The 16,369-nt window shown below is 41.5% G+C and overlaps 1 protein-coding gene across 10 annotated transcripts in view; it reads right to left on the bottom strand.

Moving 5' to 3' along the window:
* Positions 1-16,369, bottom strand: part of TANC1 (tetratricopeptide repeat, ankyrin repeat and coiled-coil containing 1) — a 250,240-nt gene that overhangs the window by 203,405 nt on the left and 30,466 nt on the right. For all 10 annotated transcript variants that reach the window (XM_037848509.1, XM_037848510.1, XM_037848511.1 and 7 more), the window contains exon 2: positions 4,453-4,554. The gene's annotated coding sequence lies outside the window, so the exon portion shown is untranslated. The remainder of the gene's footprint in view (positions 1-4,452; positions 4,555-16,369) is intronic.

Below are 16,369 nucleotides of genomic sequence, written 5' to 3'. Positions count from 1 at the left end.
CTCTGTCTGAAATCTCCAACATATTACAATAGTTAAATCCACCGGCAGAGATGAAGAAAAAATAGTGATCACCTACCCCAGTGTAATCCCCAATACATTCACATTCATTACCGCTCATTGGTCTGAGGTGGTCGCCGATGTGGCAAGGCTGATGAACCCTACCTCAGAGTCATATACAAGACAATAGTAAGCAGACAGTATGTTTGCTAAATTGATAATCTCATTTCATGTGATATTTTATACCCAGAAGAGGTAAAGTATTTAATAATCTTAGAAAATATTGATTTGTGGGGAAACCAACACTATTTACCAGCCAATATTCCACAATAACAAGTGTGCCCCCATTACAGGGCTCTGCCCCTGCCTTTCTGGAATGTTCAGCCACGCCCACCCTAGTCTCTCCACTGATTCCACTGTACTAGGCCTGGAAGCTGGGATAAGAATCACCTCTTCACTATACCTCTATCTACCCCACATCTCCTGTCAAGGTCAAGTCCTGTATCTTCTTTCTGTTTTTTACTTTCTCCCTTCCAAATGATTAACTTGGCTTCTTTAATACTCAACTTACGTCTATTTCTTTCAAATACCTTTCAAATTTAAAAGCAATTTTGCATACCTTCTGTATGAACTATATTTTTTCCCTCTATTCCAGCATAACCAGCATAATCAATTATGAGGAAGTAATCTGACAATTCTTATAAGGGCACTTTAATTCTTAAGAGTATGGTTTGTGATCACCGGACCAACATTTTGAGACAGATGGCCAAGGATAGCTTTCTGATTTACTCACCAAAACTTCCTACACTCAATCTGCCTAGTATACCTCGCTGTCAATTTCTCATCCACAAACCACTCCAAAAACTAGAAACTCTCCTTTAAAAAAATCCTATGTATTTCCTCTCAGTCTTCTAAACTAGCCTTCTCATAAGTAGGGGGTACAAGGTGATTTCCTGGGATGTAAAAAGAAAATATTAGTAGGAGGGGAAGGGAATGTAAAAATAAATATTAGTCTAATCACATTTACTTTTCTCATCCTTTTTAATCCTGTTTTGTGTTTTTTATCATGCAAAAATTTATTAGTACAGAAATACATTATTATAATTCATAAATATACAAATATGGCAGGTGGAGCTAAAAGTATTTTATTGACAGAAATGCAATGTCAAGAAGTATGAAGACTACTGGGCTAAACAAGAATCCTTTCTCATAATATACTTTCTTGGTCCCTGTTCCCGGTTTGCTAATACCGCTGTTTTGCAAAATACCAGAAACGGAATGGCTTTTATAAAGGGGGTTTACTTGGTTACAAAGTTACAGTCTGAAGGCCATAAAGTATCCAAGGTAAGGCATCAGCAGTCAAATACCTTCACTGGAGGATGGCCATTGGCATCCAGAAAACCTCTGCCAGCTCAGAAGGCACGTAGCTGGCATCCGCTTGCTCCCAGGTGGCGTTACAAAATGGCATTCTCTAAAATGTTGCTCTTGGGGCGTTTTGTCCTCTCTTAGCTGCAGCTCCTCCAAAATGTCACTCTCAGTTGCTCTCAGCTCTCTGTGCATTCTTCAAAGTGGCTGTAGCAAGCGTCTGGCCTATGTGGCTCTTTTTAAAGTACTCCAGTAAATCAATCGAGACCCACCTTGAATGGGTGGGGCCACATCTCCATGGAAACGATCCAATCAGAGCTATCACCACAAGATTGCATCAAAGAATATGACGTTTTGGGGGACATAATACATCCAAACCGGCACAGTCCCTATGAACAATTTTTTACTAAAATGTATTCTAGGTGTTTGGCAAATAAAATATTCTGTATTCATATAGTATTTAGATGGTAACATCTTATTATAGAGCTCAGACTTCAGACTCCACTCTTAGCTTTCCTTTTATCTCTGAATTATATTTTCTCAGACAATCTCATAGTTATTAAAAAAAAAACATTTTGTCTTTACTTCAAAATTAAAATTAGGTAAGCAAGGAAACAGTCTTTAAAAAAATATGACATTCAAGGCAAATTTTCAAACACATGTAGTACTTACAACATGCAGGCATTGTTCTAAGTTCCTTCCTTATAACACTATTATTATTCCAATTTTTTTCCCCTAGTGGGGAAATTTACTTTTGTAAAACTCAGGACACCTCTATTACCATAATAAATAATATTTTCAATGAAGAAGTTTTTTAGACAAACCATTATTCTCTGTGCCATCCAATTTCTTCATCTACCTATTGTCAAGGAATTCCTGAACTACCGGTTACTAGCTTGGGCAGGCAATTTCTCCTCTCTCGCCTTAGCATCCTCGTCTGCCTTAAGTGCACTCACCTGAGTGCCTACTTTGCTCCAGGCACTGTTCCTGGCTAAGAGATACAGAAGTGAACAAAAGACAAAACCCTGTTCTCACAGAGCCTATTAGTTAATATACCTGGAAGGCAAGTGGCACAGAAGTTAAGTGCTCATTATAATGATAACCATTATTTTCCCCAAACTAAGGGCTGCTTTAGAGTTATCATTACCTTGACTCATTTTCACTTTAAGGCAATTTGCATTATTGTACCTAGCCCCAATCTGTGTCTTAGGGGGTGAAAAGGGACAGAAGAGGGGACAGTTACACGATGAATCAGAATTTGGACTGGCAAGCACATACATACACTCTACCCCTCCTTGAAAAGAACTGTTGTAAAGCTCTCTACAGTCCACCCAGCTATTGGGAAAACAACTTATTGGAGACAGGAACAAGGTTCTGCAAAGGACTTTTGATGGATAGCATCCCGCCATGCTAAGACTCCTCCCAGCACTTTTCAACGCTGCTGCTGAAGGTCTATTTACACCTGGAGGTTACAATCTGCTGCATGTCTGACAGCTGCAAAATTTAACTGCAGTGCAACTTAATCCCTAATGATGCCGACCCCCAGGCTGCCCTTACAGGACCTGCTGTGAGAACATCTTATTATTTATTCATAGTTATTATATAATCACAGGCCATTCTCTCCACGGTCACCACTGCTACACAGAAAGCTTTGCTCAAGCAGAGCCTGCCTTTCACCACAGAATTTAAACCCACTAGCAGGAGAATAAAAGAATTCTGCTGAATCCAAAGTAAACACATGAAGTAAAATGATAACAGGAACTCTCAAGAGAGCTTGCGCTTCTCTTATAAACAGCTTAGATCACTACACAAAGACCTCACTAAATCCAAATAGCTAAGACAGGCCCACATCTCCACCCTGGGGGTAACAAATACCACAGGCCACCACTGAAGGGGATTTAGGTTACAGCCTCAAAAAACCCATGAAAGGCCAGGTAAAATCTACTTCCTGACATAGTATGTCTCACACCGATCTGCTAAAAAAAGAAAATCTGCAGCAAAATGTTTGCTTGGTATTGATGTCTACAAAGCCAGATACTTGGCCATGAGTTGACCTCATTCGTGGTATTCACTCTGTCAGCATTAGAATAATATTAAATCCTCCCCACTGCCGCCTCCTCCCCATATCTATGCATGTAAATTGAACATCAGGCTGCTGACTTCAGGCTCATCCAACAGCCCCCACCTCACCCCACCCCCGACAATTCGGCAGCAGGAGAAGGAAGTTTAGAAAGGGGTACAGGCTGAACCCCTTCTCTGCACTGTCCCTGCCTCCAGCCCCCTGCAGGTCCCAATCTGGGAAAAAAATCTGCCAACAAGACTGTAGATCACATAGACGTCCCTAGCTGGGTCCTGATGCTTCTCTGTAATCCCCAGCCCCTTTCTGAGACCAGGTCAGTGTCGTCTGGACTTTGTGTCAGCTCCAACTCAGCGGGCCCAGGCCAGACCCTGAGCACAGCCCCTTCCGTGAACCTCTCATCCCCGAGGTCTTACAGCTTTCACGTCCCTCCACCCTCGTCTCCTCAACCAGCAATTTTCCCATTCCAGGTTCTCCCTCTATCAATGACCCCCTTTCTCTACCATATCTTCTGGTACCTTCTTTCCACTGTTAAATTCCCAAGAGCTAAGGGCAAGGGCTTTAGAGTCAGAGGGATCAGGTAGAAACCAGCCACCACCATTTTCTGGATAATGACCCCTGGCAAATTGCCTAATCTTTAAAACTGAGAGTCCTTCTCTGGACAACAGGGTTTAGCCTCATCTCTAAAAGTGAGGAATAAATGAAAATACACATAACACACTTAACAAAATCCCCAGCATGCATTCAGATATATAATAGGTATCCATTTTGAACGTGGAAATGTTTCCTAAGTGGTAGCGATAACTATTCTCTTCCTCCGCCACCTTTGACAGGTCCTCCCCCCACCTGGAGGCCTTGGCAGAGGTGGGCTACAGGCCGAGGTCTGGGTTCACGGAGAGACTGGACATCCTCCAGCCCATTTCTCTCCCAACCTCAAGCTAAATGCAATCTCCTGTGAGGCTCTTACTGCTCAGCCATACCACCCTCTACCCCAATTCTCAGCTATCACTTACCTATTTTTGGTAACTTCCCTTCGTTCACCAAATAACGAGAGGAGAGCTGAGCTCACAATTTCCCCTTTCTCCTGAGTGGCATCCTTGTCCAAAACTCAGCACCTAAAGGAACAAAAGCACAGGGATAAAGGGAGGCCTTGGACAACCTGGATCAGAATCCCAACTCCAACATTTATTAACTGTGCGACCTCAAGCAAAATTCCTTAACCTCTCTGGGCCTCGGTTTTCTCCCCTCTAAAATATGGATAATAATAGTACCTATTCACAGGGTTGTCAAATTAACTAGAACAGTGCCTAGCACAGTCACCACTTAATAAATGAGGACAGTTATCACTACTGCTATCACTATTACCACACTAGACCTTTAATCCTTGGCCCTTCTGGACTGAGTTAGCTGTTCCCAGGGCCACACCTCCATAGTCAGACATTACAACCAGTTCTCTTGCTTGACGAGCACACCCTCCTATCCTTCCAGCTCCCACGTCCTCTCACTCCCATGGCACTTGCTCTCTGATGTCCCTTGATGTGTCTCCTTGCATTCCCTAACAGCGTGGATCCCACCATGGATCATCCGACTCGCCACCCCTTGCCAGCATCCTTGACTCCCTGCAACCATCCTCTTTTGCCACACCCACTGGAATCAGTGCCACAACCCTGCTTCTCAACACCTACACCCCCAGCCCAAAAGGCCCCAGAGTCACACCACCGCAGGCAGATGCTGCCACACCTGAAGGACTCTCCTCAGCCTTGTACCAACAAATGCCTTTTCCTTCCACTTCGCCCAGAAAACCCAAGCCAGCAGGCCTGATGTGCTAATCGCCACCCGCCTGCCCTTGTTCTTTACCTACCGACTTATCCACATGCACCTCCCTGGCTATTCCTCTGTGCTGCTATTTCAAAATCAACCTTTCCATCACCCCTTTCAACAGCTCCCTTCCTGCACTCCCCCTCTCCATGCACACGTAACCACTGTGTTCCCCCCACACCACACCATTTACCTTCCATGCCTCAGCTTATCATGACCTCTCCACTCAACCCAGCTCACCTGACTGCTCCCTTGAGAGTCTGCTCAAGAAGCACCTCCTGCAGGAAGCCTTCCCTCCCTCTCCTTCCACAGCTTCTCTAACACTCCTCCCACATCTCTAAAACTCCACTTTTGTGTGCCTCTCCCTGAAAACTGAGGCTACACCATCCATGGCCAATAATTTTTTAATAAAAGGATGAGTACAGCAGACCCTGCCTTCTGCTTTGAAATGCTTTTAGTACTAATTAAGTATTAATACTAATACTAATTAAGATATGTAGTCGGCCACTTACACAGGATACATACGTACATTTTTTTCTCCTGATCAAGACTGGCTAACATCCCCGCCCCCACTGCCTTCCCAAAACAAATCTTCCTTTGATGAAAGAAAACATCAGGAAAAAAAACACTATTTCCTCCTCACCAAAAACAGAAAACCCAAAATAGTAAGACAGTTTATGAAAAATATCCAGCTGACACTGGCTTGGGTAGGGATAAATGCAGTTGTCCATGCTTAAGAGAAGGGAAGTTTACTTTGGATGGCTATTTGGAGTAGGCAACAATATTCAAGTACTAAGCAAGAAAGCTGACCAAAATAATAAGCCTCAGGTCCATTTATAAAGCAAAGGAGGAAAAGGAAACAGGTAACTCCAGTGGAAATTTCCTTTGTCTAGTTTTACTTCTGGTATGGCTACCATACTCACTCTCAATACTAACTTACAATTTAATTTATAGGAAGTGATTTCAAGGCCCCGGGGAGCTGCAGATGGAACCCCGGGGGCCCATCTGTTTCAAGGATGAAAGCTTGGCACACACCATTACATCACTGTGACCTTCCTCAGCAACTTCCTATCTGACAAAATCTAGATGTTTGCTTTGTCAACAAGATATCTGTGTTTGTCCCAGGCCTCAGGCTTTGGTTCCTGATTAGTTTTAAAATCATTATGCACCCAAACTGAATAGGGCTACTGTTAGCAGCTGTAAGGTCCTCTTCTGGGCAAATCCCCAAGTCTGTGGCCTTCAGGGAGTGATTTCTGTCCTTTCTGTATAATTACACACTCTCCTGATTGATGAGCTGATCAATCCTCCTACCATCTTCCACAGCCAAAGCCTCTATGTTCTCCAGGTCTGTGTACTTTCCCACGGACCAAGGGAGAAGAACAGCTGGGTGAGAGCCTCTGGCTCTCTGGAAATAAAGGCTCAGGAGCTATACATTACAGTTGTAGCAGCTCAGAACTGTCCCGCCCAGACTCACCACCCCTCCCAGCCATCCTTAAAGCTGCCCACAATGGTAAGAACTCTTTGAGATACTGGACACAGGTGCTATGAAAAGAGCAGTTATTTCCTGCAGGCCTGCAAGGCCCTAGTGCCCACCCACACAGATCCATTTCTTCAATCAAACGAAGCCACCTAGACAGACATATCTGTGATCACTTGGAAAGTGCCTGCATTACCTACACCCTCTGCAACTTTTCATCCTACTCTGTGCTCAGTAGGGCACAATCACAGCCACACTGTCAGCTGGGAACTTGGCAGAGATTGTCAAAATGACATTTTAAACAGAATTTTGTTTGTTTGCCTGGTGTAGGCAGGGGGTGGGGAGTGGTGTGTACCGATGTTTACAACTTACTTTGAAATACTTTAAAAAATAAGATGTGGTACAGGCACTATGGAAAACTTAAAACACAGAATTACCATATGACCTGGCAATTCCACTTTTAGGTATATTCCCCAAAGAATTGAAAATAGGGGCTTGAACACCAATGCTTGTACACCAATGCTCATAGCATTATTCACAATAGTCAAAATGTGGAAACAACCAACAAATGAATGGATAAACAACATGTGGTATTATCCATACAATGGAATATTATTCGGCCATAAAAAGGCATGAAGTACTGATACCTGCTACAACATTGATGAACCTTGAAAACATTATGCTAAGTGAAATAAGCCAGGCACAAAAGGACAAACACTGTATGATCCCATTTATATGAAATATCTGGAATAAGCAAATTCAAACAGAAAGTAAAATGGAAGTCACCAGCGGCTGGGGAGGAAGGTGAGGGTGGAGAATTAATGCTTAATGGGTACAGAGTATCTGTTTAGGGTAATGAAAAAGTTTTGGTGACAGATGGTATTGACGGCAGCACAACACTGGGAATGTAATCAATGCCACTGAGTTGTACCCTAAAAAAAAAATGGTTAAAATGGAAAAAGTTTGTGTTTATACACACACACACAGTTTAAAAAAAAAAAAAAAAAAAAGAAAGATGGGTTGACATATAATAAAGCAAAGACACCAAAATCTTAACTGTAGCATCTAGGTGCTGGGTATATGGGTGTTACACTGTACAATTCTTTCAGCTATGCTATATGTTTAAATGTTTTCATAATAAAATATAGGGGAAAAAAAGTTTTTATTTCCTTTTTTTGAAATTCTGACTTCATTTTTATTTCACAGCTTTTTTCACTAAGGGCCTTTTGCTCTTCCAGGACCCCATCCTGGATACCATACTGCACTGAGCCATCCTGTCTCCTTTGCCTCCTCTGGCCTCTGACACTTTCTTAGTCTTTCCTTGTTTCTCAAAACCTCAAGTTTTGAAGAGTACTGTAGACATTTTACAGAATGTCCCTCAGTTTGGGTTTGCCTGAGGTTTTGCTCATGGTTAGATGGGGGCTAAGGGTCTGCAGGAGGCGGGGGAGGGGCGGGTGGGAGACAGGAGGGGAAGTGGTCTCTCTTCCCTTTCTATGGGGGAATGTGCAGCCACCACGCCTTGTCACGTGTGAACCTTCATTGCTCGGTCGAAGTAGTGTCTGCAGATTTTTCCATTATAAATTTACCTTTTTTCCCTTTTTCCATACTCTATGCTTCAGAAGCAAATCACCAAGCTCAGCTGATGCTGGGGGGTTGGGAGGTACAGGAGAAATAATTCCTACATTCTGAAGGGTGTGTATCTACAGAAATTATCTGTTATTATTCTATGAGGAAGATCTGTCTCTTCCCTTATATAAACTTATGTGTATTTATTTTATACTTTGGGTTACAATTCAGTATTGCATTGTTTATTTGGTTGCTTACATTATTTCAGCTTTGGCTATTGAGAGTTCTCTGAAGTTAGCTCCTGGGACCGTCTGACATGCCTCCAATGCTTTGTTTTTTGAACACTTCTGTATTTTCTGGCAATACAAAATGATCCAGTCCAAAAACCCATTTGGTGATTCCTCAAAAATTTAAGTACGGGTTTACCGTATGACCTGATAATCCCATTTCTAGGTATATACCCCAAAGAATTGAAAGCAGGAACTCAGATATTTGTACCCCTATGTTCATAGCACTGTTCACAATAGTTGCCAAAATGTGGAAGCAACCCAACTGTTGTCCATCAATGGATGACTGGATAAACAAAATGTGGTGTATACATACAATGGAATATTATTCATCCATAAAAAGGAATGATACTTGAGATTATACGAGTGAACCTTGAAGACATCATGTTGAGTACAATAAGCCAGACACAAAAGGACAAATAACGTGTGATCTCACTGATGTGAAATAATTAAGATATGCAAATTTAGAGACAGAAAGAAGAGTACAGGTTACCAGGGGTGGGGGTGGAAGAGAGGGTGGCAAATGGGTAGTTAATGCTCAATGGGCACAGAGTTTCTGTTGGGGGTGCTAGAGAAGTTTTGGTAATGGATGGTGGTACGGATAGCACAACATTGTGAATGTAAATTAACACTAGTATATTTGTATACTTCAAGTCTTGCTCCAGCTCTCTAGCAATCCGCTTGAGGGAAAAGAGAGGGAAGGGCTGGAGAGAGACGCCCTAATGGGATCTGGTTAGTCTCTAGCAGATTTGATAATGCTCAACTGGCTGATAACAGGACCCAGGCTCTGGATTTTCAAAGATTAACATTTTTACATTGGAATTTACACTCCACTCATACAACAAGGCTTTTTAAAAGAATAACACAAATAAACACACAGTAACCATCCATCATATTCAAAAGTTCAATAGCAATAATGCTAACTGTCATCCTGAAATAATTTTCAATCCGCAACAGTGTACCCACAGCCAGCCACCTCCACGGTCAACACACGTGTAAATACAGAGCAAGCTGTAGGACAACCTCAGACAACACGGTGGCAACACACACCCAGGGAATCAGCGTCTCAAATGTAAAGCCTGAGCAGAACTAGTATCTGCTGAACATGTAACCAGACAAGATAGTAGGTGCTTGACACACATTATCTCATTTAATCCTTACAACCTCACAAAGATTCACCCTGTAAATGGTCACTCAGTTTGGAAATGGCAAAACTTCAATTCACATTCAGCTCTATGCAGCACCAAGCTTGCTATCTTTCCACTTGTAGTTTTATGTTTCAACAAACTCAAAAGTAGGATAAAACATGCCATTAGTATCACTAGCAAAAAATAAAATTAAATTAAAAAATCTGATCAGTCAGTTCTTTCTCAAAATTGTAGTTATTTTACCATATAACTCACATATGAAGCCAAGATTTCAATTTAAAAATCTAAAGCATTTCTAAAGTATCCCTTTCTTCTCCATGCTCCCCCTTTCCACTAACCCTCCCCACCCCACATCCAAAAACAGATTCTGCTACTACATACAGACCTTGAAATAAAAAAGGGTAATGTCTTTTCTTTAGACAAACCAGATGACTTTAAAAATTAACTTTAAAAAAACTTTTAAAGAAAATTTAAGTGTTGAAATTTTAAGGTGAGGAAGGGAATGCCTGTATTTTCTTTTTTTTTTTAAGAGTAAAGGAAGAGTTTCAACAAGAATTTAAAAAGTAAATACAAAACTAAGGTCAAAAGTAGCATAAAAGAAATATTTAAAATAGAGATAATCATCCAATTCCACCACCCAAAGATCTGCCAGTTTTTTTATGCCCATAAACACATTTATATGATCTGGCTTAGAACTTGGTACATAGTAAACCCTTAAATGTGTCGAAAACTAAATAAAAAAGAAAAAAACAAAAACAAAAACAACAAAAAAAAAAATGTGTCGAACATACATATAATACATACTTGACACAAGTATATACTCAATTTAGCTTTCTCTTTTCCTTTACAAAACTGCCTAGGATTTTGTTGTATGGTTGATCACAGTTTTTCACCAAGCTCATTTTGAGATAAATATCTTTTCCCCCACTTTGGGGTAAAAACTACTGCAGTGAACATACATGTAATATAATTTTGTGCACCTGTACAATTATTTCTTTAGTATAAATTTCTAGAACTTGAGTTTCTAGGTAAAAGTATTTGCATATTTCAAATTGGCACCCCGATAAGCTGCCCTCCAGAAGAGTTTTCCCCATCTATTCTCCCAACAGGGTATGAAAGCACTCATTTTCCCATTACCCTTTACCAATACTTTTTAATCAAATCATCAGAAAAAAATTATATTAATATTTACTGATCCCCTGAAATATGTGCCAGGTGTAGGTGTCATTCTAAAAGCTTTAAAAGTATTAACTTTTTTTTTGGGGGGGGGGGTGGTAACATGTATATAACACAACATTTCCCATTTTAATCACTTTAAAGTATACACATGTTGTTAATTTCATTCACAATGTTGTGCTATCATCACCACCATCCACTACCAAAACTTTTCCAGTATCCCCAAAAGAAATTCTGTACCCATTAAGCATTAACTCCCCATTCCCCATCCCCATTCCCACCCCTAGTAAACTAATCTTCCTTCTGTCTCTATGAATTGACATACCTTAGTTATTTCATATCAGCGAGATCATATGATATTTGTCTTTTTGTGTCTGGCTTATTGTATTCAACATGATGTCTTCAAGGTTCACCTATGTTGTTGCATATTGTATCAGAACATCATTCCTTTTTTGTTTTGTTTTGTTTTGTTTTTTTGTTTTTGCCCTTTCTTTTTAGTCTTTTTTTTTTTTTTAACATTTTATTTTGGAATAAATTCAAAGTTATAGGAACAGTTGCAAAAACCATACAAACCCCATACACAGAACTCCAGCATTCCCTGACCCGTCCCGATACCCCCCGATACCCCCCAATCCACAAACTTTAACGTGTTGTCCCACTGCTATTTCTTTCCCTCCCTACCTCCCTCCCTCTCTCCCTATCATCCATCATCTAATGCTCTGTCTTCTGAACACATGAGAGCTAGCTGCACACCTCCTTGAACAAACACTATAATTCTCATATACAGTTCCCATGAACAAGAACATTCTTTCATGAAATCCCATTAAGCGCAGCTAAGAAGTACAAGAGAGTCAACAATGATACAAAGCTTACATTCTATATTTCCTTTTCCTTATGTCTCAACTATGTCCCTTTGAGCCTCCTGTCCTCCATCGTCCGATCCTATCCAGGGTCATCCTTGGCATTCAATTGTTGTCTGTTTAGACTGTTTTGTTTTTTTTCTCAACTGTGGAAACATATGTACAGCCTAAATCTTCCCATTCCACCCCCTCCCTAACATTCCATTAGTGGGATTAATCACATTTAGAATGTTGTAATGCTATCACCTTCCCACCCTCCATTGCTAGAAATTTCCCTTCACCTCAAACAGCAACCTTACACTCATTTCTTAACTCCCCATTGCCCCTTCCCCCATTTCTCTTTGATACCAGCTTAACTTCTATAGGACACATAAACTATGTTTCTATACTCCTCCATTCCCCCACCTTTATATAGTTCTTGTCAAAAATTACATATTTTACGTTGAGTTCAAAATCACTGATTTGTCCTTAGAGTTTGTGTATTTTATATCATGTAGGAAGTAAATAGTGGAGTTACAATTCAAAAAATTATTGACTTCTATTTGTATTCCATTGTGGTTGGAGTATGTGCTTTGAATATATTCAATTTTCTTTTTTCTTCTTAAATTTATTGAGGCTTGTTTTATGTCCCAGCCTATGGTCCCTTCTAGTGAAAGATCTGTGATCCCTAGAGAAAAATGAGTGTCCTGGTGATTTGGGATGTAAGGTTCTATATATGTCTGTTAAAATTCTCTATATCTCTTTCTACTTTCTTTGTTTCTCTGTCGGTAGGGCTCTCTTTAGTATCTGGAGTAGGGTAGGTCTTTTATTGGCAAAGTTTCTCAGCATTTGTTTGTCTGTGAAAAATTTAAGCTCTCCCTCAAATTTGAAGGAGAGTTTTGCTGGATAAAGTATTCTTGGTTGGAAATTTTTCTCTCTCAGGATTTTAAATATGTCATGCCACTGCCTTCTCGCCTCCATGGTGGCCACTGAGTAGTCACAACTTAGTCTTATGTTGTTTCCTTTGTATGTGGTAAATTGCTTTTCTCTTCCTGCTTTCCGAACTTGCTCTTTCTCTTCAGTATTTGACAGTCTGGTCAGAATATGTCTTGGAGTGGGTTTATTTGGATTTATTCTATTTGGAGCTCGCTGGGCATTTATGCTTTGTGTATTTATATTGTGTAGAAGGTTGGGGAAGTTTTCCCCAACAATTTCTTTGAATACTCTTTCTAGACCTTTACCCTTCTCTTCCCCTTCTGGGACACCAATGAGTCTTAAGTTTGGACGTTTTATTTTATCTATCGTATCCCTGAGATCCATTTCGATTTTTTCAATTTTTTTCTCCATTCTTTCTTTCGTTCTTTCATTTTCTGTTCTGTGGACTTCTAGGACTTTGAGTCTTTGTTCAACTTTCTCTAATCTTGTATTGTGAATATCCAGAATCTTTTTAATTTGGCCAACAGTTTCTTTTATTTCCATAAGATCTTCCATTTTTTCATTTACTCTTGCAATGTCTTCTTTATGCTCTTCTAGGGTCTTCTTTATGTCGCTTGTATCCTGGGCCATGGTCTTCTTGATGTCCTTTAAATCCTTTGCTATGTTTTCATTCCTCGATTATAGTTCTTTGATTAATTGAGCCAAGAACTGGGTGTCTTCTGATATTTTGATATGGGTGTTTGGACTTGGGTTCTCCATATCGTCTGGTTTGATCATATGCATTGAGATTTCTGTTGTTTTTGGCCTCTTGGCATTTGCTTTGCTTGATAGGGTTCTTTCGAGTTGTTAAAAAAAAAAAGCCAATCTAATTTTTCAGAAACACAGTTTGGTGGCGTACACTTTCTCTAGTTAACCAGCAGGTGGCGTCTGTGAGTCACCTATACCCCTCAAGTCAGCACTCCCCAACCTTGTCCCCGCAGTGTGTGGGGAAATGATTCTTGTGGGGGTTCAGTTGGTGAACTCAGTTTGGGTGTGTTGCTAGAGCCGTCCACCCTGAATGTGGGGCGTGTGTCCCGGTGGCCAGGGAGGCAGGGCAGTTTTAATAGTCAATCCCCCCAGGTGTTCCTGGAGATTCAAGACCATCACAAGAGTCTAAGCCTTCATTTTGGATCTGTCCCAGACCCTCTCTCTCGCTGACCCACAAACCACCAGACTTGGCGCAGCATCCCTGGGTTTTCCGAGTGGGCCCTCTTTCTCAGCTGTGATCTTCCAGGACCTCAGCTGAGGGAGGGCTGTGCTACGTCACAACTGTGCGCCATCCCTCAAGGAAGCCCTGGGCCACCCTGCCGTGCTGGGGCGCTCTCAGCCCGATGCACAAATGGTTGAACGGGGCATCTCCACAGGCCCCTCTCTTCGCACAGTTCCTCCTTCCCATCTCCGGGACAACTGGCGGGGCTCTGGGCTGTGGGCACGGCTCCGGGCAGGAGTTTATCCAGCCCTCCGGGGATCCAGCTACAAGCCATGGGGCTTCTCCCTCCCTCCAGCTCTCTCCTGTACTCCCCTGGTCCCAAGGGGGTCTGCCGCGAGCTATCCTCCACGGCCGACACCAGGAGGCCGGCTCAGCTCGCTCCTGTCATGTTTCACTGCATGGTTTCCACCATCGGCAACCGCGTCCGCTCCCGGGTTTTTCCCTTTTTTTTTAAAGAACCAGTTTGTCTCCAGCCACCAACCCCCAGCCTCCCCACAACGCAGCATGGCTGTGGGTCTTCCAGCCGGCTTACTCACTCGTTCCGGAACGTGGACTCCCGGTTACACCAAGTATACAGCCCCTGTGGTGCTAGGAGGCCTCATCCAACTGGCACATCGCTGAAACCAGTACTCTGGGTCTCCCTCTGTTTTTTTTCTAGTATTCCTCACGGAGATGTTTTTTTTGTCCTGTCTCACCTAGCCGCCATCTTAGGTTCTCCACATCATTCCTTTTTATGGCTGACTAAGATTTCATTGTTTTATATACCATATCTTGTTTATTGATTCATATGTTGATGGATAAGTGGGTTGCTTCCACCTCTTAGCTATTGCGCATATGCTGCTATGAACATTGGTGTACAAATATCTGAATTCATGCTTCCAATTCTTTTGGGTATACACACAGAAGTGGGATTGCTGGGTCATATGGTAATTCTATACTTAACTTTGAGGAACAGCCAAACTGTTTTCCACAGTGGCTGCACCATTTTACAGTCCCACCAACAATGAATGATGTACCTATTTCTCCACGTACTCTCTGTCACTTGTGTGCTGGTTTGTATACATTATGTCCCCCAGAAAAAGCCATATTCTTTAATGCAATCTTATGAGGGCAGACATTAATCTTTTGATTGAATGTTTCCATGGAGATGTGACTCAATCTGTGGGCGAAATGTTTGATTAAATTATTTCCATGGAGATATGGACCCTGCCCATTCAGGGTGGGTCTTAATTTAATCACTGGAGTCCTATAAAAGAGCTCACAAACAAAAGGAGCTCAGAGCAGCTGAGGGAGACTTTTGGAAAGACGTTTGGGAGCTGACAGAGATGCTCAGAGATGCTTGGAGATACCAACAGAAGGATATTTAGAGATGTTAAGCTAAGAGATGAGGCCCAGAGCTTGCCCTGGAGAAACAAAGAGAGGACCCCCAGATGCTTAGAGAGAAACACCCTGGGAGAAAGAACCAAGGACACACAGAAGCTGAGAGAAGAAGCTAAGAGAGACAAGCCCAGAGACATTTTGGAGAAAGCCATTTTGAAACCAGAACCCAGGAGCAAAGGATCAGCAGATGCCAGCCACATGCCTTCCCAGCTGACAGAGGTGTTCCGGATGCCATCAGCCTTTCTTTAGTGAAGGTATCTTCTTGTTGATGCCTTAGGTTGGACACTTTTATGGCCATAGGACTGTAAATTTATAACCAAATAAACTTCCTTTATAAAAGCCTATCCATTTCTGGTATTTTGCATAAAGGCAGCATTAGCAAACTGGAACAACTTATACTTCGTATTTAAAAAAAAAGTCTATGCTAGTGAGTATGAAGTGGTTTCAGATTTGCATTTCCCTAATGGTTAATGATGTTGGGCATCTTTTTATGTGCTTATTGGCCATTTTTGTATCTTCTTTGGAGAAATGTCTATTCAAGTTCTTTACCCATTTTTAAATAGGCTAGTATGTCTCTTACTGTTTAGTTATAGGACTTCTTTATTAAGCCCTTATCAAATCTATGGTTTCCAAATAAATGTATTAACTTTAACCTCACAATAATTCTGTGGAGTTAGGTGCCCATACATACATTAGACCTTTTTTACTGATAGGAAACTAAATCCTGGAGATGTGAAAAGTAACTTGCCCAAAGTAATACAACTTGTTAAAGGTGCTGCTGGGATCTGAACCCAGGCCACTGTCTCCAGAACCCATGCTAGAGCTCTTAAATTTCCCTAAAAGAGCAAAATCCTGGTTCACTCATGCTGAATGGAACTGAAAAATCTCTTTTCCAAGCAAAACAAAATGAAAATTCTGATTTCAAGAACCATGGAAAGACTGCTGGGCTGGGATTAGGAAAACCAAATTCAAGTGTGAGTTCAGCCTTTTACAGATAGTTGTGTGACCTTGAAGAAGAGTGTTTAACCTCAGTCTATTTCCTTAACCTAAAACT

The sequence above is a fragment of the Choloepus didactylus genome, chromosome 9 (assembly GCF_015220235.1).
Source record: "Choloepus didactylus isolate mChoDid1 chromosome 9, mChoDid1.pri, whole genome shotgun sequence".
Taxonomy (NCBI): Eukaryota; Metazoa; Chordata; class Mammalia; order Pilosa; family Megalonychidae; genus Choloepus; species Choloepus didactylus.
This window is presented reverse-complemented; position numbering and strand designations above follow the sequence as displayed.